The 23,750-nt window shown below is 46.5% G+C and overlaps 1 non-coding gene across 1 annotated transcript; it reads right to left on the reverse strand.

The window, feature by feature from the left end:
- Nucleotides 1-14,250: 14,250 nt before the first annotated feature.
- On the reverse strand, nt 14,251-14,324 carry Trnas-gga (transfer RNA serine (anticodon GGA)). The gene has a single exon. It is a non-coding gene; the product is annotated as a tRNA-Ser (tRNA).
- Nucleotides 14,325-23,750: the final 9,426 nt, after the last annotated feature.

The raw sequence follows: 23,750 nt of genomic DNA on the forward strand, positions 1-23,750 counted from the left end.
TAGGATCTATCTACATATCTATCTGTCTTTGTATATATCTAACTATCTGAATAGCCTCTTACGCCGATCCAGTGACCCAAGTTGTCTACTTGTGGTTGTTCTACTGTCGTCCCAGCTTCGACATATCTTACTCTCGTCATAAAGTTGTCACGCCTTCTGTTCCGACCCTGTGACCCAAGTTGTGTAATTGTTATGGCCGCTAAGTGTGAGCTCGTGGTCGTGATGCCATGGTGGCCATTGCTTCGCCGTCTTTCTAGCTTCGTCACCTAACTCTCGTCAATCTGTCGTTCCCACGCCTTCTACTCCGACCCAGCGCTTCATGGTGTCTACAAGCTTGGGTCACTACGTATGTGATGATGATGATGATCGTTGGAGTTTAGTGGCGCAAGGGCCAGGTATGGCCAAAGAGCGCCATGACAGTATTAGTTCGTATCAAGACGATGGTAATGGCTTGTTAGTGGTAGGTGAATAGGGAATTATATGAACATTAGATGTGGCATGGCTGTAAAGGGGCCTAAAATCAGTCGCTGTAAAGTGCGTAAAATCTATAAGTAATAAGATTATGGCAATGAGTGATTATGAGTACTATGGACATGAACAATGCATTGCGAAAAAATGATACGAGTTACAAAAAATTTAAGATACAAGAATTGGCCAGAAGCACAAGTGCCTAAACAGAGCCCTTGAAACACAAGGGCCTGGAGGCATGTGCAGTTAAAAAACTATCGCAGCAACATCCTCTAGAGAGAGGATGCGCTACGAACTTATTGGACTAATAACATGTAACACAACATCTTTCAAGAAAGCAAGGACTGCGTTGGTGCTAAAAAGTGGTTCTTTACCGAGAAACATAGCGGGATGCAGGGGGACACAATAGCGATATGCGAGAGGAAAATGTTTCTTTCTTTCTCTTTCGGCTTCCCGACACTCCAAGAGGACGTGGAGGACGGTGAGCCTGTCGCCACATCTACCACATGTTGGAGGATCATTTCCATTCAATAGAAAATTGTGAGTACCATATGTGTGTCCTATTCTGAGACGACAGAATAGGACATCAGTTCGTCGTGTTTTAGTTGTACAGGGCCAGAAACCTAACTGTGGCTTAATCAAGTGGAGCTTATTAGTTGTTTCAGCGTCCCACAGACGCTGCCAGTGGCCTCGCAGTTTCCTTCGCAAAAAAGGCTTCAGATCTGTGGAGGAAATAGCAGCGGCAGGATTAATAGCTTGCGATGTAGTTGATGTGGCCAACTGGTCTGCTAGCACATTGCCCTCGATGCCTCTATGGCCAGGCACCCAGCATATTATTACATGTCTACGAGATTGGTAAATGTTACACAAGAGTGAGTAAAGCTCGATAACAACAGGATTCTTATGCTTTTGTAAAGATGTTAGCGCTTTTACAAGACTCAACGAGTCTGTGAATATTATTGCCTTTTGTAGTTTCAATTTCTCTATATGCTTCACCGCAGACAGTACTGCATAGGCTTCTGCGGTGAAAATGCTTGTTAGGGGGTTTAATACGTCGGATTTTGAAAAAGAGGGGCCAACCGCGGCGTAAGATACGCCAGCATGGGACTTGGATGCGTCGGTATAGAATTCCGAGCACGAGTACTTCGATTGAAGTTCGCGGAAATGCATTGCAATTTCGAGGTCGGGAGCATGCTTTGTGACCTCTACAAAGGATAGATCACATTCTATCACCTGCCACTCCCAGGGCGGTGACAGCTTAGCTGGAGGCATTAGGCGATGTTCTAGAAGTGGGACATCCATCTCTTCGCTAAGTTCTCTTACACGCAGTGAGAAAGGCCGCCTCATAGAGGGTCGATTATAGAAAAGCGTTGAACACTTCAAATCATTAAGGGTTGTAAAACAAGGATGTTCCCGATCGGAGTGCACTTTGAGAAAATAGGTGAAGCTGATGTATGTTCTCTGGAGGTGGAGTGACCACTCATTCGATTCCACGTATAAACTTTCGACGGGGCTTGTTCTGAATGCGCCAGTGGCCAGGCGGATACCTAGATGGTGGACAGGATCTAGCATTTTTAGCGCGCTAGGGGCGGCAGAGTGATATACTACGGCACCGTAGTCCAATCGTGACCGAATGAGGCTCTTGTGAAGATTCATTAAACACTTCCTGTCGGTGCCCCAGGATGTGTGAGATAAAATTTTCAGTAAGTTCATTGTTCTTAGACATTTCGCCTTGAGATGTTTTATGTGGTTGATGAAAGTAAGCTTACAGTCAAGTATGATGCCTAAAAATTTGTGATCTTTGTTTATAGGTATTTGTTGTCCATACATTTCGATAGTGGGATCTGCAACGAGACCTTTCTTCCTGGTGAAAAGAACACAAGAACTTTTGTGGGGGTTTATTTTGAACCCGTTTTCGTCTGCCCACTTTGACACTTTGTTCAACCCCTGCTGTACCTGTCTCTCGCACACTGCGAGGTTACAGGACTTGAATCCTATTTGTATATCGTCCACATAGATGGAATAAAAAATAGCGGGTGGTAACGAAGCACGAAGCGTGTTCATTTTAACGATAAAGAGTGTGCAGCTGAGCACGCCTCCCTGGGGTACACCAGTTTCCTGCACAAAAGGTCGTGATAGAACATTGCCAACTCGGACACGGAATGTGCGATTCAGCAGATAACTTTCAATCATATTTAACATATTACCACGTATACCAAAGTGGGAGAGGTCTCTCAGTATTCCAAACCGCCATGTGGTGTCATAGGCCTTTTCCATGTCTAGGAATACAGACAGAAAGAACTGTTTGTGAACAAAAGCTTCGCGTATCTGCGCCTCGATACGTATCAAATGGTCAGTGGTGGACCGACCCTCGCGAAAGCCGCACTGGTATGGGTCAAGCAGTTTGTTTGATTCAAGGAAATGTAATAGGCGACGGTTTATCATTTTTTCGAAGACTTTGCAGAGACAGCTTGTTAGCGCTATCGGCCGATAACTCGATACAGACGATGGATCCTTCCCCTGCTTCAGGATAGGGATCACTATGGCCTCTCTCCAGGCAGAGGGGAGCTCGCCGGAGATCCATATAGAGTTATACAGACAGAGAAGGGTTTTCTTCGTTTCAGAGGGCAGGTTCTTCAACATTTCATATAATATGCGGTCAGGGCCTGGGGCAGATTGGTTGCAACAGGCGAGTGATGCCTGAAGCTCTGCTAAAGAGAAAGGCAAGTTATAAGGCTCGTTCCCGGTGCTCTTTCGGTCTAGTTTTTGTTTTTCTATTGCTGCTTTGTGTTTTGTAAATTCTGGGGAATAGTGCAATGAACTGGACACATGTTCAAAGTGTGCACCCAGGTGGTTTGCTTGGTCTTCCAAGCTGTCGCCCTGTGTGTTTACCAAAGGGAGTGAATATGTTTGTCGTCCTCTCACCTTGTTAACCCTGTTCCAGACTTTGGCCTCATCTGTATACGAGTGTATACTTGATAAAAACTTCTGCCAGCTCTCTCTTCTGGCCTGTCGGCGCGTTCTCCTGCCTTCGGACTTTACCTTCTTAAAATTGATAAGATTCTCTGCAGTAGGAGAATCGCGTAGCAACCCCCACGCTTTGTTCTGTTTTCTACGAACGTTCCTACATTCGTCGTTCCACCATGGGACACGGCGTTTGCATGCCGCACCACTTATTTCGGATATGCATTTAGAAGCGGCATCAATTATGAAGGAAGTAAAATATTCCACAGCAGCATCAGTTCCTAACGAAGACATGTTGGCCCAGGAGATGCTACTAGTAAGATTTCGAAATTTCTCCCAATCGGCTGTGTCAATCTTCCATCGAGGGGCTTGTGGTGACGGCTCAGTTTTGGTTGTTCGCAGTAGTATTGGGAAGTGATCGCTCCCGTACGGATTTTTGGTAACTTCCCATTTAAGTTCAGATAATAGAGACGGGGAAGCTATGCTAAGATCAATAGAAGAAAAGGTTCTGTTTGCGACACAGTAAAATGTAGGTTCCTTCTTGTTCAGGAGACACGCGCCAGAGGAGAAAAGAAATTGTTCAACAAGACGACCTCGCGCATCGATACGAGCGTCGCCCCACACGACTACTGTGCGCATTGAAATCGCCAAGAACAAGATAGGGTTCTGGCAATTCATCTATAAGGGACTGAAATTCGTGTTTATGTAAGTGGTAATGGGGGGGTATGTAAAGTGAGCAGATGGTGATGAGCTTGTTTAGAAGAACAAGTCGAACTGCCACTGCTTCAAGGGGCGTTTGTAGCTGCAAACGTTGACATGCTATGCTTTTGTGAATTACAATGGCAACACCGCCTTATGATGCGATGGCATCATCGCGATCTTTACGAAACGTAACATACTGTCGGAGAAAATTTGTATGTTTCGATTTTAAGTGCGTTTCCTGTACACACAGCACTTTTGGATTGTGTTGGTAAATAAGTTCTTGGACATCGTCGAGGTTCCTAAGAAGGCCTCTGACGTTCCATTGAATGATTTGTGTATCCATAATGAAAGTAAATTGGTGCTGTGTGTACTAAACAAGGAAATGTTGCTTTAGATTACAGAGCCCTTTCCAGGCCCCGTAACTCGAGATTTGTCCTTTCTGAAGCGGTCGAGGGAGCCTCGCCGCTCCTTAGGCGCTTGGTGCGCCGTCGGGATGGGTGTAGTGTCCATTGCCTCTTGTGAGGCGCCGGACACGCGCTCTTGCGAGCGAGATGTTTCGCGAGAAAGTCTCGCCGCGAAGGAGGAGACATTTGCGCCCACCAGCCCGGAGGTCGATGGGGCTGCCTTTGGGCCTGAGCTGTGCCGGCTGTTGCCAGCGCTAGCTGTGGCCGGTGAGGGTGAGGCAGCCTTGACTGCACCCACCGTGGGAGCTGCTGGCGGGCCTGCGGGTTTACTACGCGTAGCGCAGGCTGCCACCGAGGACTGTGACGGTGCCGGCAACCCTGAGGTAACCGGACTTGTTTGCTGGTTGGGTGGAGTGGACTTAGCTCCTTCCACCCTGGGGGCAGGAGCCACAAGCGACAGCTCGCTGCGCGCGGGCTGGGCAGGTGGCAGTAGCCGCTGCGACGCTGCCCCTTGACGCGCCGCATCAGCATAAGTGGTAGTGTGGAATGGTGAGCACCTTTTGCGTGCTTCCCTGAACGATATGTTTTCACGGACTTTCAGTGTTAGAATTTCTTTCTCTTTTTTCCAGCTTGGACAAGACCGGGAGTAGGCTGGATGATCACCATCGCAATTTATGCAGTGAGGTGTAGCCTCGCAATTGTCTGAGGCATGGCCTTGTGCTCCACACTTGGCACAGGTGAGTCGACCACGGCAGCTCTGCGAGCCATGGCCGAATCTTTGGCATTGGTAGCATCGCCTAGGATTTGGGATATATGGTCTTACTGCTATTTTTGTGTAGCCGGTTTCGATGCTTTGTGGCAAGACGCTTAATTCAAAGGTAAGTATCAGGTGTTTCGTGGGAATTTCTTTGTTGTCCCGTCTCATAACAATGCGCTGCACATTCGTGACATTCTGCTCCTTCCATCCTTCCAACAATTCGGTTTCAGATAAGTCGATGAGGTCTGCTTCTGACACTACCCCCCGTACTGTGTTCATGGACCGATGCGGTGAAACAGTAACTGGGACATCACCAAAGGTAACAAGTTTGCCGAGTCTATTGTATTGTTCTCTATCACGTAGTTCAAGGAGAAGGTCCCCACTTGGCATTTTGGTGACCTTGTAGCCAGGGCCTAGCGTGTTGGTCAAGCTTTTTGCAACTACAAATGGGGATATGGTTCTTGCTAGTTTTTCGGTTCTTTCACTGTGGACTACTTGAAATCGTGGGAAAATGTCTTTAGGTCGGGTGAACAAGTTTATAATCTCATCGGTGCGTCCCCTCTTCTGAGGGAGACGATCAAGAAGCCTAGGAAAAGCGGGTGTTCCCATAGCAATTTGGTGTAGTTCGGCAGCAATGGCAGCCACCCACCTCGGAGTCCAACAAGGGGACGCTGCAGCACTTAACGTGTAAGGCTGCAGGCGCCAGCCGTACATTGCCGCTATAACCTTATATACAAACCCAAGAGAGGGCACCTACACAAGGTTAACCCAAGCCGCCTATGGAAATTGAGGAAGTAACTGAAGAGAAGAGGTGACAGGACAGTGAGGACAGAAAAATAGAGAAGAAAAATATCGGAGAGGGGGACAGGAAAAGGCGACCACCGATTTCCCCCGGGTGGGTCAGTCCGGGGGTGCCGTCTATGTGAAGCAGAGGCCAAAGAGGTGTGTTGCCTCCGCCGGGGGGCCTTAAAGGTCCAAACACCCGGCATCGGCTCAACCCCCAGGATCCTCCTTTCCCCAGACACGGCTAAGCCGCGCACGGCTACACGCGGGAGGGTCCAACCCGCGTGTGCTCGGGTCACACTACGTATGTGTTCGGGGTCGTGATGCCATCGTCGTCACTGAATCGTCATTATTCTGTTTTTCATCAGCATCTCGTCATACCGTCATCGCCCTAGCGCCTTCTTCAATCCATCTATATTAACCTTTCTTCGCCATTGAACTGTAATCAGGCTGTCGTTATTCCATCCTGATTATGCCACCCTTGTCACACCGTCATCGTCAGACACTTGCTATCAGACATCCATTCTCAGAGTGTCGTCTTAATGTTGTCATAGTCGCGCGATCATCGTCGCTTCAGCATTGTTGTCCCGCTCTAGTCATGTCGTCTTCAAACATGTTTCGTGATGCAGTCATCGTCACCCCAATGCCAACATAACTAATTGTCGTCGCAGTGTCATCATGCCATTGTCATGCCATCATCGTGGCAGCATCGTCGTGATACAGCCTTCGTCATTTATCCGTTTTATACCGTCATCGGGAAAACGTCGCGGTCATTCGATCGTCATCACTGCAACTTCTTCGTCCGACTCTCGTCATGCCGTCGATGTCGTACCGTTGTCTTTAAAGTATCAACTTTATGCTGTTTTTTCCCCATTCTCATCACTTCAGTATCGTCATCCCATTATTGCCAAGCCGTCGTCATTATACCAATTTCGTCTATCCATCGACGTAATTCCTTGTTCATCAGTCTAACGTAATCATGCTGTCGTCATTCAATCGGGATTATGCCTGTGTTATCATGCCCTCATCATCAAACAGAGGCTATCATGCATCTCCTGTCATACCCTCGTCGTCATGCTATCTGGGTGATGCCATCGTAGCCATTCCCGGTTTTCATCGGGTTGTCGTCAAACCATCAATGTCACGCCATCGTTGTCATACAGCGACATCATCTCGTTGACCTAATGTCGTCGTCGCTGCAACATTGTGGTCGGCATACCATCGCAATTAAGCATCGATATCGTATCGTTGTCACGCCGTCGTTGGTATGCGCCTTTGTTGTTCGATGGATATAAATCATGCTTGGTCATCCTATCATCACTTCATCATTCAGTCGCCGTGATGCCTCCTTACTCGTAGGCGAACATGGCACGTGAGCCTCATGGCACAGTGAGACGAAATCGGAGTATGTTGCATATAGCAGACGCACGGAAACTCTCAGAGTTACAACGGCACGTGGCAAATAAAGGTGTCTTCAGGAATATGCTCTCTCGTTACATTTCTGGATCGCTATTGTCATTAATTACGACAGTTATCATGAGAATAATTCAGCAACAAACTTTTAGTAAACGCATATTTAGTGCAAAACATACCAACCACGAACCACCAGCCTTAATTAGTCTGATAGTGTAGCACATTCCTGTCATAGCCTGTGTTTCACCCTTCAGGCTACACTAAAATTTTTTTCAACTTTCCCCATGTCAGGGATTATCTCCATTGTTTTCCTCCAAAGATTGATTCATTTTATTTTCTATGTGCTTGACGTCACATTAAGAATCGGTTAGCCGCCTGGATGGAATAGGTTCTTGATCTTCTATTGTTCATAGCTATTTGACGACAGAGGGTATGACGGCTACAAAAACGTAAGTGTAATATATTACCATTCGCATGCAGTGATATCTCGAAAAGCATGGCTAATGAGCCATAGAAGGATATATAAGCTGATGACTTTGGATTGTACAGCAAAGCGTCGGCGGCTTGAAAAGCGAGAAATGGCTTGTGTGCCGAAAATTGCCGTGCTTCTTTTGGCCATTGTTGCAGCAGCAGAACGGTGCGATGCAAGTGACGAAGGCGGTCAGGTTAAGCCAGTCAATCCCTGGATAACGGTAAGATTTCCTGCGAAAGCAGCTCTAACAAAGCAATAATGTTGAATGTGCCAAATTTCTATGTTTTCTGTGTGCGCACTGGTCAATACTATCACCATAAATAGCACAACTTTAAGGAAATTATTATCGAATAAATTTTGCTTATGCATCGATATTTGCCAAATAAACGTAAGGAATGAAGAAATCAGCTCACCCTCACCCCCTCACCCCAAATTGAATAGGGCGCAAGCTGTTTCGCTTAGACTTTTACAGACCGGCACATATCCGTGTCTGGCCGTTCTGCACGAAGTTTACCCTGACGTATATCGCGACGACGCCTGCCCATCCTGCGGGCAGACCTACACTCTAGCACACATGCTCTGGGAGTGCGGGTCGAGATACCCCAAGTTCAGCAAGGATGAGTGGGACTCGCTTCTGCGTAGCCCCGCTCTAGACAAGCAAATCCTGGCTGTCCGGCGTGCCCGTGACCGAGCCGGTGGGCTAGACCTGCCGGTCCCGACGTGGGACTAGCTGGGTGCGCGACGAATTCGCGTCCTCGCCGGACCTGTAATTAAAGTTATTTCACTCACTCACTCAAGAAGTCAGCTGTTGATATACAAAGCACTTGAAATTCTATGGCAACCGAAAATAAGTCTTGGTGTTCGGACTTTTCGATGAAGAAGGTTAGGTTTGTTATGTAAGTTTTTCGCATTTGCTAATCTATTTTTAAAGAAAAGTTTTATGCATATTTAATGCATGCTTGGCTTATGATTAATCCATTTCTTCCGATGCCCGTCAACGCAATTCTATAGTTCTAATAAACCACACTTATTTAATAATACTCCGTCACCCAATTTTGAAAACCGCGTCTTAGAAAAATACGCACTGCCACAGGTTAGATCACAAAATAGCAAAATATGTTAGAATGCTAGAGGAGAGATGGTGGTAGAATAGAAGCAAGCGCAGCAGGAAGTAGACCTGGAATAGCCCTAATGAAGAAACAAATAATGAAGTAGATTTGATATTCTCTGCCGATTCCAGCATAGTGCAGGATGTAAGACTGTTAGGTAGGATAAAGTGCAGTGACCATAGGTTACAGAGGTCTAGGATTTCTCTCAATTTGGAGAGAGAAAGATTAAAATCAGTCGAGAAGAAACAGACCATCCTAGATGCAGTAAAGGCAAAATCAGACCAATTCAGGCAGGTGCTTGCAAATACGAAGCTCTAGAACAGGAAGATGAAGACAACATAGAAGTAATGAACGAAACAGTAACTAGGCTGATCTCAGAAGCAGCGGTTGAAGTGAAAGGTAATGCAGCAAGGCAACCGGTAGGTAAGCTCTCCAATCTAGCAAAAAAATATTAAAGAAACTACAAAAGACAAAAGTGTCAAACTCAAAAATTCAGATAGAATTCGCTGAACTGTCAAAACTGATCAACAAGGAGAAAGTAAGGGATATTCGAAATTAAAACGTGTAAAAGATTGAGGAAGCCGTAAAATATGGAAGCAGCATCAAATCAGTGAGACGAAAACTTCGCATAAGATAAGGCAAGGTGTATGCAGTCAGACATAAGCAGGGTAGTATCATCAGCAATTTCGATGACTTAGTAAAAGCAGCGCAAGAATTCTATACTGACCTGTGCAGTTCCCAGAGCAGCCAAACTACTTTCATTCGAAGTAGTGAACAGGACACCGAGCTTCCTTCTATAACTAGTGATGAAGTTAGAAGGGCCTTGAAAGTCATGACCTGGAGAAAAGCTGCTAGATAAGATGGAATAATAGTGAATTTATTCAAAGATAGAGGAGCTATTATGCTTGAAAAGCTTGCGGCTCTGTATATGCAATGTCTCACAAATTCAAGTGTACCAGAGAGCAGAAAGAACACCAACATTATACTCACCCATAAGAACGCAGACGTTAATGAATTAAAGAATTATAGACCCATTAGCTTGTTCTCAATATTATATGAAGTATTCACCAAGGTAATTTGAAATAGAATCAGGGCCACACTTGACTTCAGCCAACCAAGAGACCAGGCTGACTTCAGGAAGAGATATTCTACGATGAAGCATATGCATGTCATCAGGTAATAGAGAAAACTGCAGAGTACAATCAACCTCTATATAGCTTTCATAGATTATCAAAAAGCATTTGATTCAGCAGAGATACTAGCAATCAGGGAGACATTACGTAATCAAGTAGTACAGGAGGCATACGTGAATAGATATTTTGGCAATTATCTCCAATAATTCCACAGCAACCTTGATTTTCCGCAAGAAAAGTAGAAAGTTACCTATCAAGAAAGGGGTCAGGCAAGCAGACACAATCTCTCCAAGATTTTTCACTGCATGCTGAGAAGTATTCAAGCTCTTAGACTGCGAAGGCTTACGAGCGAGGATCAACGGTAAATATCTCAGCAACCTTTGGTTTGCAGATGCCATTGTAGTATTCAGCAACAATGGGGACGAATTACAGCAAATGATTGAAGACCTTAACCGAGAAAGTGTAAGAGTGGGGTTGAAGATTATTATGGAGCACACAAACATAATGTTCAATACCCTGGCAAGGGAACAAGATTTCATGATCCCCAGTTAGCCTCTAGAGTATGAAAAGGAGTACGTTTACCTAGGTCAATCACTCACAGGGAACCCTGATCATGATAGTGAAATTTACATAAAAACTAAATTGGGTTGGAGTGCATACAGCAGGCATTGCTATATCCTTACTGGGAGCTTACCACTGTCATTGAAAAGAAAAGTGTACAGTCACTACATTCTACGCATGCTAACTTATGGGTGCAGAAACATGGAGGTTAACAAAGAAGTTCGAGAACAAGTTAAGGACCGCACAAAGAGCCATGGAACGAAAAATGTTAAGCCTAACGTTAACAGACAGGAAGAGAATGATGTGGATCAGAGAGAAAACGGAGATAGCCGATGTTCTAGTTGACATTAAGATGGAAAAATGAACCTGGGCAGGCCATGTAATGCGTAGGATGGATAACCGGTGGACCATTATAGTTACACAATGGATACGAAGAGAGTGTAAGCGCAGTCGCCGACGGCATAAAACATAGGCGGGTTGTTGAAGTTAGGAAATTTGCAGGCGCAAGTTGGAATCAGATAGCGCAAGACAGGTGTAATTGGAGATCGCAGGGAGAGACCTTCGTCTTGCAGTGTACACAAATATGGGCTGATGATGATGATGATGATGACACAGTTGGTAGAGTTTATTCACGATTTAACCTCGGCAACTGAAAAGAAACAATTAGGTTATGTTAGGTTAGGTTAGGTTGCGCACTGCGTTTTCTTAGATTTCCGTGAAGCATTTGATGTAGTTGCAAACAGTCTCCTACTCTCGAAATAAAAACTTATAATTTGGATGGTAACATAATAGGGTGGAGTGCCGAATGTTAGTCATTGCGGAGACAAGCTGTTTGTCTGGACGGTATATCTTTACAATATGCACCAGTTACGTCGGGAGTTCTCAAGTCTCAGTGTTGGGACCATTATTGCTTTTTTTATTAGTGATTTTTCAGTTAGTATATACAGTCTTCATTCAGGATGTTTTCCGATGATTCTGTTGTTCAGAGAGTGGTAGATGCCATTTCCGATTGACAAATCCTGCATGCTCATTTAAATGCCAAAGCAGACTGGTGTGTGCGTTGGGATATGACATTAAATATAAATAACACTGTTCACGTCACCTTCACAAGAAAACGAACTAATCATCCGTATATGTATAGAATAATGATTTTGCTCTAAACATAAGCAAGGAATTTAAATATTAGGCGTCTTTTTACTTCTGACTTACGATGGAACAAGCATGTTAACTATATTGAAAATAAGGCAGTATCACTTTTGGTTTCCTTTCCGCGCAACTTGCGTCAGTTACAGAGTAAATTACAAAAGCAGCTGCATTTCAGTCATGTACGCTCAATATTTGAATACGGATGTGTTTGTTGGCACCCACGTACATTTGAGCTAGAGTGTACTAGAACACGGTAGAGTGGGACGAGCTGCTGGGGAGGCGCAAGTCTTTGCAGTGAAGTGCCCTAGGTGGAAAAATACTGTGGTGGCGCTGCGATCGAATTGAATTGGGCCGCATCAAGATCGCGCCGTTGGAAACTGCTGGCGATACAGCTCGGCTGAGTCATTAGTACTATTTCGCGCACTGGTATTTGCGTTCAGACCGCTGAAATGGCGCTCATCATTGCATATGACATCCCTATTGCAAAAACCAGCCTCTTCCAGTGCCTTCCAGTGTGAAACCAGCGCGTTTTTTGTCACTGGATGGCACTTGGGACGCTGGCGTACGCTGGGAGTCACTGGGATTCACTGTGACACTAGTGAGATCGCTCGATAATAGCTGGGTCCCACTGGACGTGACGCTTGTTTCACTGCTATGACACTGGGGCGCACTGGTGTGCACTGTACACGCACTGGTTGTCGCTGGAGTTCGCTGGCTCGTACTGGAGACCGCGCTGGTTTCGTTTGTGCCGCACTGTATAAGCGCTGTTTATTATGAAATGCTTCATAGAATTTCATGGGCATCTCCTGTCTAAAAAACAGACTCCTGTCCTATATATAGCACAATTTGGGATCACAAATGTCTGTTTCGTGTCTGCGGTGTTGCAGCTTTGTATAAAGGTGCGTGAGCTATAGCCCATGCATATGCGACACTGCAGATCACTTTCGCTTTGTACATTTCCCTTTTGACTGTGCGGATAACTGTATTCGTTAATGAAATTACGCAAACGCAGATAACCCTTCGCTTTCTAGTAATTTGTACGCAACCGATGACTGTGACACGAAACCCCGCAGCCGTTCAGACGCGTTCGAACGGACCTCAGGAAGCCTGCCGCTGATTGATATTATCGCACCGACAACAAAGCTGCGGCGATTCGTGTGCTTCCACTTTCCCTGGTGTACTAAAAATAATAGTTTAAAGGTTCTGAAGCTCAAACACAAACATTTTCGCATTCGCCAGGTACCCACAAAGATGGTTTGCTACCCCCGAAGGCTAGGCCTACCGTACCCGCTGAGTCCGTCTACACTCTATCGGCCCGTCTGGGTTGAGGAATCAACGAGTCTAACGAGGATAAATCACTGGGTAGTTCAGGTTTCCCATCCGTGTTCTTAAGCAGACCATTCTTTCGTGTCTACAGTGTCAGCACAACAAGCGATGAGCGCCGATATGACGCGTTATAAACATACCTATATGTGCTGTCGCCGAAGGCTGCCAGCCGCATTAACCGACCGCTTCTCTGACGGAGATATGTGACTAAACAGACGGGTTGATTGAAAAGCATTGTCCAGATATGGAAATGTTGCATTACCTTTGCGCGAAGAACAAGAAACGGCTGTCAAAATCGGCAGTAACAGCCCGTACAACGTCCCGGGTCGGTGGTTCATTTAAGGCTTTTTTCGTAGTTAATATACCAGTCGCAAAAGCAAATCAGTGTTGCTGCACTTCCAGGCCTACTATGCAATACGGACAACTTTTTCGTTTTGATAGAGGCGTAAGTTTTAGTTAAAGGCGATATGGGCGAATCCGCGTGGTGTCGTGGTAAGATACTGAGATTGGGTTCTGTAGGTCGGAGGTTCGAATCCTAATGCGTTATTTACTTTACTTTTTTTATTGCATTACAACGTACTCTGTTTCTTCTTCGTAATAGTTCAGCGGAAATCCGCTAGGTGGAGATAAGTAATTAAAGGGAAACTGAGACTTCCACCCAAATGTAGCAATTTGCTACAAAGGAAACCCAACCGGGTTCCTCGAAAGAAAGCCTCGCAGTTGAAGAAAAGTTCGGCCTCGTCCGGGACTCGAACCCGGGACCACCGCCTTTCCGGGGCAGCCGCTCTACCATCTCAGCTAACCAGGGGGCTAGCAGATGGCAGGGCGAAGTCGAATTTGTCGATAACTCGAAGCAAAGGCAAGTGTATGACGTAATAGTTCAGCGGAAATCCGCTAGGTGGAGATAAGTAATTAAAGGAAAACTGAGACTTCCACCCAAATGTAGCAATTTGCTACAATGGAAACCCAACCGGGTTCCTCGAAAGAAAGCCTCGCAGTTGAAGAAAAATTGGGCCTGGTCCGGGACTCGAACCCGGGACCACCGCCTTTCCGGGGCAGCCGCTCTACCATCTGAGCTAACCAGGCGGCTAGCAGTTGGCCGGGCGAAGTCGAATTTGTCGACAACTCGAAGAAAAGGCAAGTGTATGACGTAATAGTTCCGCGGAAATCCGCTAGGTGGAGATAAGTAATTAAATTGAAACTGAGACTTCCACCCAAATGTAGCAATTTGCTACAATGGAAACCCAACCGGGTTCCTCGAAAGAAAGCCTCGCATTCAAAAAAATATATAAGGTAGCCAGGCACCACGTATTTCTCGCTCTAGAGCTGCATTTCGCATGATGATGATGATGATGATTTATTGGCATCCCCTTTGAAACGGGCCTGCGACAAATAGTCACCTAGCCTGCTTGATTTAATCAGGTATACTATACATGTTCTTTATCTAGCGTTTTTGTATACCTCTCATTATTATTTTTCTCTTTAAAAAATTTACCTTGTACCCTGTTATGATTTTAAGAGATCAGGTCGTATCCATCTTTTCCCTGCTTTTTTTTCCACCAGTACTCTAATAATCTCTTGCTGATCTCTACGGCTGATCTGTTTATGTTTCCTTCCACTTTAAACCCAAGCGCTTCTAGGAGTTGCACGTTACCTACGGTGTACGCTGGGTGGATCCCGTCGCATTCCATCAGGATGTGCTGAGTGGTTTCTGGATCTTTACTGCAGCATACACATGTCTCATCTAGTTCCGAATATTTCTTCCGATATGTTTTAGCCCTTAGGCAACCGGCTCGAGCCTCAAATAGCAAGGCAGGGCCGTTTGTGTTATCGTACAGATTTTCCCTTCTTCGTTTAGTACCCGCGCCCAGCGCCTCCCAGTATGCCATGCCCTGCCAGCGTTCCAGCATCCAGCGCGCGACACTGGGCCCATAATCAGGCATGGCACTGGGCACTGGATACTGGGTTTTGCAGTAGGGATGTATTTATCCCTTTAGAATAAATTGTTTAATTTCTCTTCTTTATTTTATTTTATTTTTTTATTTCCGCTCGTTGATGCGCGTGCATTGCGGCCGTAGTGTTGGCTTTCATTCTACTATGTTATTGAATGGTTCCCTTTGGAGAACAAATAATTTTTCTCGTTCTTCAAGTAGCATGTATCTCTCATGCGTATTGTTGCGCATACAGTTTTTCATCAGTAGGTCTTGCGAAACGCAGACTGAGAAACATATGTAACCTTCCTGGGCTTGCCGCTTGGAACAAGTATACAGCATATCTGCCCCACCGGGCGCCTTGTACTCAGATTTACAGGAATTAGTGTTACACTCTTAGCAAACACCGGCTTAAAACAACGCATATAGGGCGGAAAGTATATCAAAATTTCCACGCTTATTAATGGCTCACTGTAAGCGGCCTACTGCATATGCGGCCTGCATTTAAACGGCCCATAATAGGGCCGCTTGGTGAATGTCATGCATAACCCATAAATTTTATGCGGTATTTCAGATCAAATCTGTCAGGCTTACTAAGCGGCCCAAATCCTATGCGGCCCATTGGGTATTTTTTTCTCAAAAAATTTATTTTAAGTCTGGCACCGTCCACAGTGGTTTTGCGCGCTGTTTCATAGACATTGCATAGAACCACGTTATAGGAAATTGGTAACACATAACACAAGCATGGCAACGCACTTCACACAAACATGGGAACACTGGGAATCGAACCCGTGTACACCGCCTGAGAACCAAACACGCTAACCACTACTCCACATCACTACGCTGCCGCGGAGGACTCACACAGCTATTTGCAGATACACTTGTGTTTCCGAGGCTGTCATTTTATGTCGATCGTTCACCGTCGGCGATCATGCGCGATATAAACATAGTTTGTGTAGCTGTTACCGATGCTTAGGTGGTTGGTGACAGTAAATGTATTTAAATGAGTATCAGTATACGAATAGCGCTTTCAACAGCTCTCATGTGAGGCGGAAAGGCTAAATGTGGTAGGATTACGGAGCATGGGGGCTGCACGAAAAGAAAAACTGCTTCGCCAGGCAAATTTAGTTCTTTAATATTTTCTCTTTATTGGCTACGATGCGGCTGCAGTCACTGTTTAACCGGGAACTCGGCTTTGTCTGAGAAACTTTCAACCACGTTCAGAAGGTTCTGTTAAAACTGATCCGCGCGGTTGCGCTGCCTCTAGGGTATAACGACAATACGGCTCCGAAATTCTGAGACGTCGAATAAGCGGGCGGGATATTACCGGCCCATCTAAGTTTGTTAAACCGACAAATATTTCCATTCACATCCACTGGCCTCAACAGGGATGCCCTGCCCGAAATACTGACATATATAGCTTTTGTGAGTATCAAGAAGAATGCTGTCGAACCGATCCTATTATGCTGTTCCGTTGTAGTTAATGATACAGTGTTTATTTTGAAGCAGCAAGGCATGTCGGTATCTCCGCCCGTGAGCCTACCGTAACAGCATTTCAAATATCGGAAGCTTCAAAGCTTTGCACACGCTAGCTTGTTTTCACCTCTTCACCTGCCAGGCGCATGCACGCGACGGTGCAACGAGCTACCGTGACCATACCTGCAGTGCCGTCGAGCTTTAAAGGAACGAAGGGAGGTAAGAAATCGAGGCGGCGTTACAGAATTTATATTATGGGGCTTAGCGTCCCGATAGTGCTGTGGATTACGAGGGACGCAATATTAGAGAGCTACGAATTCATCGTGGCCACCTGAAGGTATTTAACGCGCACCGAAAGAACGACACAAGCGTTTTTTTTTTTATTTCCGTCGGAATGCGACAGGTGCGGCCGAAACGCTAAGGCCACCTTGTTACTGCGGCCACTGCCGTTGAAAGTGAACGAATCAGCTGTTTGAAATTTCGCATAACAAGGCGGGATTTTGCCGGCGTGTTGAAGCTTGCAACGGCTCCATTCCTACCCTTGCAAGTCGATGGCTTCGACGCAAAATGAACATGGAATAACCGCAATTTGCCCATTGTATCTTGCGCTGCATTTGTGTGATCAGCACCACCGCAATGAGCACTTTCTGCTATCTCGAATGCAAGTGAATCTTCGTGCGCAAGACGAGCCGCACTCGTGCACAAACTACATTTAGTTATCTCAAAAAAAGAAAAAGAAAGCACCGTGCAGACTGCAATAAAGTGCACGCGCTGTATTAAGTGGGCACGCACTATTGTGCTGTGTCCGGTAAAGGAAGGTGTGCCAAGAAGTGGTTGCAAGAAGGTGAGATGGACTGCCCGCTAGCATACCTAATTATCTCGAAGGAAAGATCGAATTCGGATTTAGGTGTCGTGTACATTAGTTGAGTGCCTCTGCCTTCGTTATATCAACTGTGCCCTATATACACAGTTATTAAAAGCACACGTTTTTCTCCTACAACGTTAAGTATGCTTTTTGCGGACTGCCCACTTCATCTGTTTACGCCATCTGAAAGCATGCTGTACATTATTGCAGACACGTACGTTCATGCAGACACAGAGAAAGAACATATTTTTCAAAGGAGAATTATTTATTTACAATACAACAAAGTGAACACTGCCCAGCATACTTTCACTGTAGGTTTTGAACACAGAATGGGGACTTGTATGCCAAGCTCTGACAGCAACAAATAAAAGCCACACTGCTACAGGAAATACAAAAGCAGATATGCAGTGTTAGGGCCTGCCGCTTTTAAAATCTGAAAGGAGCATAACACATTAACTTGCATGTACTTCATGTAGTTGCGACCAACAAGAGTTGAGCTTCTAAGTTCACCGCTTTCTCGTTTATTAAAGAAAGTTTTGTTTATAACCAAAACTACGTAAAATAGCAGATAACTACAACATGAGGAACAGAACACACGTATGTACTAAACTTACTGAAAGGTCACACTTTCTATAGATAGGTTATCTAATGAGGAATTTAGACAGCTAAGTGCTCGCAGCTTTAATGAAAAATTACTATCCGTGACTGGCATGAAAAAAAGAAAGAATGAAAGCGCTGCATGAAAATGCACGAGGTGTGTTCAAAAATAAACCAAACTTTTGAAATAGCACGCAAACCGGCAGAGAGCACGCTGCGGCTACTGAACGCATGTAGCAGCGGGTTTAGACAATAAACTGCCATTTGCCGCGTTTCGCTCTGACCATTGGTTGGTGAGCTACAGCCGCCGAAGTGTGCACATGTACAAGCGGTTTTTGTATTAGTGCCAAAGTAACAACGAAAGAGGTTGAAGAACAACGTGTCTGTGTGAAATTTTGCTACAAACTTGGCAAAACTTTCACAGAGACATTTTAATTGCTTAATCAAGCAATTGAAATGTCTATGAGTATGAGTCGCACTCAGTGGTCTGAGTAGTTTAAGCATTTTGAACAAGGCAGAATGTCGGTTCGTGACGATCCCAAGCCTGCACGACCTTCCACATCAACAGATGATGAGCATGTCGAGAGAGTGCGTGCTGTTCAAGGCATCCTACTGTGAATGACATACTTGAGATGCGTCGTGTCAGTGCAAAATTCGTGCCGCGTTTGTTCACTGTCGATCAGAAACACCTGTGCTGAGATAAGCCATGCAGGAACTGCATGCCACTGGAAATGATAATGAAAACTTCTGTAACATCACCACAGGCAATGAGACGTGGGTTCTTGGCTCTGATATTAAAACAAAAAGTGCAGTCGTCGCAGGGGTTGGGCAAAGAGTCTTCTCGTCCAAGAAAGCTCGCATGAGTCAGCCAAAAAATCAAGGTAATGGTGGTGTTTTCTGACTGGAAAGACATAGTCCATCAGGAATTTGTACTACGTGGTCAGATGGTAAACAAGGCTGTCTACCTAGGAATTCTAGCACGTTTGCGGGATGCTCTGTGCAGTAGGAAGCCTGAATTGTGGGAAACCCAGACCTAATTGTTGTAGCTTGACAATGAGCTAGTTCCCGTGTCGCTCCTTGTCTGCGGCTATCTAGCAAAACATCACATTCTCGTGCCCCATTGACCGTACTTTCCAGACCTAGCCCAAGAAGCCTTTTTCCTGTTTCCTGAATTAAAATCACGTTGAAAGGATGTCGTTTCCAACCCATAAAAGCAACTTCAAGACAATGGGACCCCAGCCTTACGCGCCATCCCAGAAAAAGCGTTCCAGGAGGCTTTCCAAAAATGGATGAGATGATAGGAACAATGTATTGCCAGAAGAGACGACTACTTTGAAGGGGAAATACATAAAATGTTGTGCAATAAGCAATAAAGGTGTTAATGCTGAAGTTTGGTTTCTTTTCGAACACACCTTGTATGTATTTGAATTGAACTCTTTTGGGGGCCAAGCAACATTTAAATTCTTTTGTCTTGCGAAGCACATTCTGTATACATGCCGCAGTGGTTGGGTGAATGCCAAGAAATCCAAAGTGAAGTTCTTTATCTTGGGTGATTCCACGACAGATCAACACGGGTCCAATAATTCATATTTTAAATTTCATTCAATATTTTATATCTTGTGCGCATATCACTCGGTAGTACGAAAGTGAACTTGCCTTCTTTGACAAATGGATACTTTAGGAGAAAAAAAAGTGGTCGCAGTTTCACCTGAAAGGCGAAGCATCAATTGCGATAGCAAATTTGTAGAGAGCAATACGGAGTAAATTATAGTAGCTTTATCAGCTGTATAATGTGAGCGGAGGAAGCGGGCAGAAAGGTTGAAAAACGTTTAATTGGCGAAATTACAAACTGCGTTCATTGTCTGAGGCTGAAAAAACTCCGGCTCTCCGCTCTTCCCTCGCAAAACGTCCAACGACTCTCAAGGTTGCTTGACCTCGTGTCTGAATAAAGCTATGTTTAGAACTGAAGCTCACATCCCACCCCACTTAGAAGTCCAAGTCCACTTGGAAAAGAAAAGCTAGTTTTGCATTGACAGGTTATAGTCTTGTAGATGGGTGGGCAGTCTGGGCTGTCTGACTTGGCACTGATCGTTCAGCAGCAAAGCGGGTGCAGTTTCTTCACTACGTGACAGCGGGCGAGAAGTCTTCAAAGGTGGATGGTGCATTCTTCAACCCAAAAGGCATTTGCGTCCATTTGAAAGTACCCTGGTGCGTGATGAATGTGGTTTTCTCCTGGTCTTCCTCTTTCACTCTGATTTGCCAGTATGCACAGCACAAATCTAACACCGCGAACAGGAAGCTGCCAGCAAGGTCATAAAAAATGTCGTCAGCCCAGGGAAGTGGCTGCAGAACATTCACTGTCATATGGTTCAGAGGTATGTAATTCACACACAACCTCTTTTTGTTGTTTTGCGTCACTACCACCGCTGGAAAGTCCCATGGGCCATAGGATGGTTGGATTATGTCACTCTCAAGAATAGTCGCTGTCTGACGCTCGAGAAATTGTCTATCACTGGCTGTGTAACGGTACGGCTGTCGGCCGTAGGGCTTGGCGTCAGGCACCAGCTTGATCTCGAGTTCGATGCCTTCATAGAGACCGATGTCTTCAGGGCTTGTGCTGAAAAGACCAGCATGCGGTTTTACAATGCGCTTTACGGCTGCTTGTTCTTCGTGATTGAGCTGAGCTCCAAGGCAGATGTCATTCAGGGGATCGTTAGGGACGTTAGCAAGTGGGTCTGAAGGCAATGGGCTCGAAGAGCTTGTCTGGAGTGGGCTTGTGGGGCATGTTGTTTCCAGTTGAACTAGGGCCGCCTTGTTGAGCTGGCTCCACAAGGGTTCATTCTCGTCTGGATCGTACTCGAATTGGAGTGGCTTTGCCGTGGGCTGTGAGGGATCAAAACGTGACAATGCAGATGTTGTCAAAATTACTGCATTTGACATTCTTGGCAATAGTTTCTCTTTGCACTGCACGACAACGTTGGTAGATGGCTGGCAGATCACAGGCAGCTTCGGAGGTTTGTAGTGGAGTTCAGCTTGAGCTGCGTAAAACCAATCCTCTCCCAGAATGAGGGGAAGGGCATTTCGTTCAAGGATGGCTGCTTCGACAACTGCGGATAGAGGCCCAATAGTGATCCTCAAAAAGACAGATCCTTCCGGCATGACGGTGCTTCCGCCGACGACAAGCAAAGGTGGCTTGGTCCACGGTTCGATGTTGAGGTTTGATGCTAAGCTTGCTGCAAGAATGGTGACATTTGAACCACTGTCTGGGAAAGCACTGATCTCTCCCAGTCCTTTGACGTGAGCAGTAGCGACGGCACATCTGAACTTGGATCCATACAAGGTGTCATCGACACGGCCAACACAGGCTGTTGGTGCTTTGGGGACTGTCGGCTTGTTGTCACCTGAAGGTTGCTTTGGTGTAGTACATTTATTTGCTAGGTGACCCTTCTCTTGACTGTTGTAGCACACCGCATCTTTCAAGTCTTGTCCTTTTCTGTATGCTGGGGCACCATACTTAGCTGAAATGGCTTCGTACCTCGACTCTTGGTCCGCAGGTGGTAGGCTGTTAATACGAGGAGGCAGTGCCATGCGTGTGGTGTGCTGGAACGTAGATGGTCTAGCAGTCTGTGAGGAGTTCACAACACTGTCAGTTCTGGCAGTAGCACTCTGGAGCTGGGGGCGTCCCGGCTGTCTTGCGAATTGCTCTGCTGGCTGTGGAGATCGGATCAGGCGGGCGTGGTCCAATGCTCTATCCACTTCGGATACAATGCTGAGGAAGTCGTCCACGGTACGGGGTCGCTGAACAGCGATGGATGTGGCTACCTGGTCGTCACGAATGCCTTGAACGAGGTATTCGATGCGTTCCTTGTCAGTAATGGGGACTGGACAACGTGACATGGTCTTGAGCTTTGCAAAGGTGTACTGCTGTAGGCTCTCTCCGGCTTTCTGTGGGAGGGCTGTGACCTTCTGTTTCCACTGTATCATGGAAAGTTGCTCGCCGAATTGTTCTTGGAGTCCGGCCTTCCAGATGGTCCATGTGGTAAGCTGTCGCCCTGTTGAGGCATGCCAGTCTGCTGCGACTCCACGTAGCTTTCCTTGTGCAATGGCGAGGAGAGTTGGGTCTTCCCATCGTGCAAGTCGTTGAATGCGCTTGAGCTCTTCGATCCAGTGCTTGAAAGTAGGGGTGCCACTTCCATTGAAGGTAGGCAGCGAAGCTGAGAGGTCTCGTAGCGTTGTCACGTGCACTGGGTTCGCGTGACTTGCTATCGTGGTCATCATAATAGCCACGTTCTGATGAAGAAAAGCTGCCATGCGCTGCATGTTCTCTGCTGGGTCTGACGTGAAGGCTGGCATGGCTGGGAATGACATCGTAGGCACTGGCATGGTCGGGAACGACGTTGAAATCTCGGGCACGCATGGCGCGGGTTAGTGGTTTGGCGGTGGGTCTTTCGCGGTATCAACCAAAAGTCGGTCGATTAGTTCCTCCTTGTTGCCGATTGTGGAGAGGTTTCCGCGTTGCAGCTCAGTTTTAATCAATTGTGCATTCAACGTGGCGAGGTCTTCTGCGGTGGCAACACGCCAGTTGATGAACGACATCGTTGTTGACACGCTGGGCTGGGTAGGCTTAGGAATGGTTTGCGTTCAACAGCGCTCAGTCGAGGGCACGGCGGCTTACTTGGCGGGCGAAGTGGCTGCGGCAGGTTGCGGATGTCGACTGCGCCATGTGTGAGCGGAGGAAGCGGGCAGAAAGGTTGAAAAACGTTTAATTGGCGAAATTACAAACTGCGTTCATTGTCTGAGGCTGAAAAAAGTCCGGCTCTCCGCTCTTCTCTCGCAAAACGTCCAACGACTCTCAAGGTTGCTTGACCTCGTGTCTGAATAAAGCTATGTTTAGAGCTGAAGCTCACAATAAACTTGTACATGCAGCAACACCGGCAACACGCAGAACTAATGTCGACGCCGTCGGCGTTTTGCCCGCGTTCGCACAAAATGCGTGCGGCGTTGCTGACTGGTGCCGGAGCCTCTGATATAAATAGGCACTTGGTGCCGCAGCTAAATGTCACCTCCCTTCCCTCGCCCGCAGGGGCGTCTGCGCAAGCAGGCGTTTGGTGTGTTGCGACACCACGGACCCGAGCACACGAGGGTTGGACCCTCCCGCGTGTAGCCGTGCGCGGCTTAGCCGTGTCTGGGGAAAGGGGGATCCTGGGGGTTGAGCCGATGCCGGGTGTTTGGACCTTTAAGGCCCCCCGGCGGAGGCAACACACCTCTTTGGCCTCTGCTTCACATAGACGGCACCCCCGGACTGACCCACCTGGGGGAAATCGGCGGTCGCCTTTTCCTGTCCCCCTCTCCGATCTTTTTCTTCTCTATTTTTCTGTCCTCACTGTCCTGTCACCTCTTCTCTTCATTTACTTCCTCACTTTTCATAGGCGGCTTGGGTTAACCTTGTGTAGGTGCCCTCTCTTGGGTTTGTATATAAGGTTATAGCGGCAATGTACGGCTGGCGCCTGCAGACTTACACGTTAAGTGCGGCAGCGTCCCTTTGTTGGACTCCGAGGTGGGTGGCTGCCATTGCTGCCGAACTACACCAAATTGCTATGGGAACACCCGCTTTTCCTAGGCTTCTTGATCGTCTCCCTCAGA

This window comes from Dermacentor silvarum, chromosome 7 (assembly GCF_013339745.2).
Source record: "Dermacentor silvarum isolate Dsil-2018 chromosome 7, BIME_Dsil_1.4, whole genome shotgun sequence".
NCBI classification, from domain to species: Eukaryota; Metazoa; Arthropoda; class Arachnida; order Ixodida; family Ixodidae; genus Dermacentor; species Dermacentor silvarum.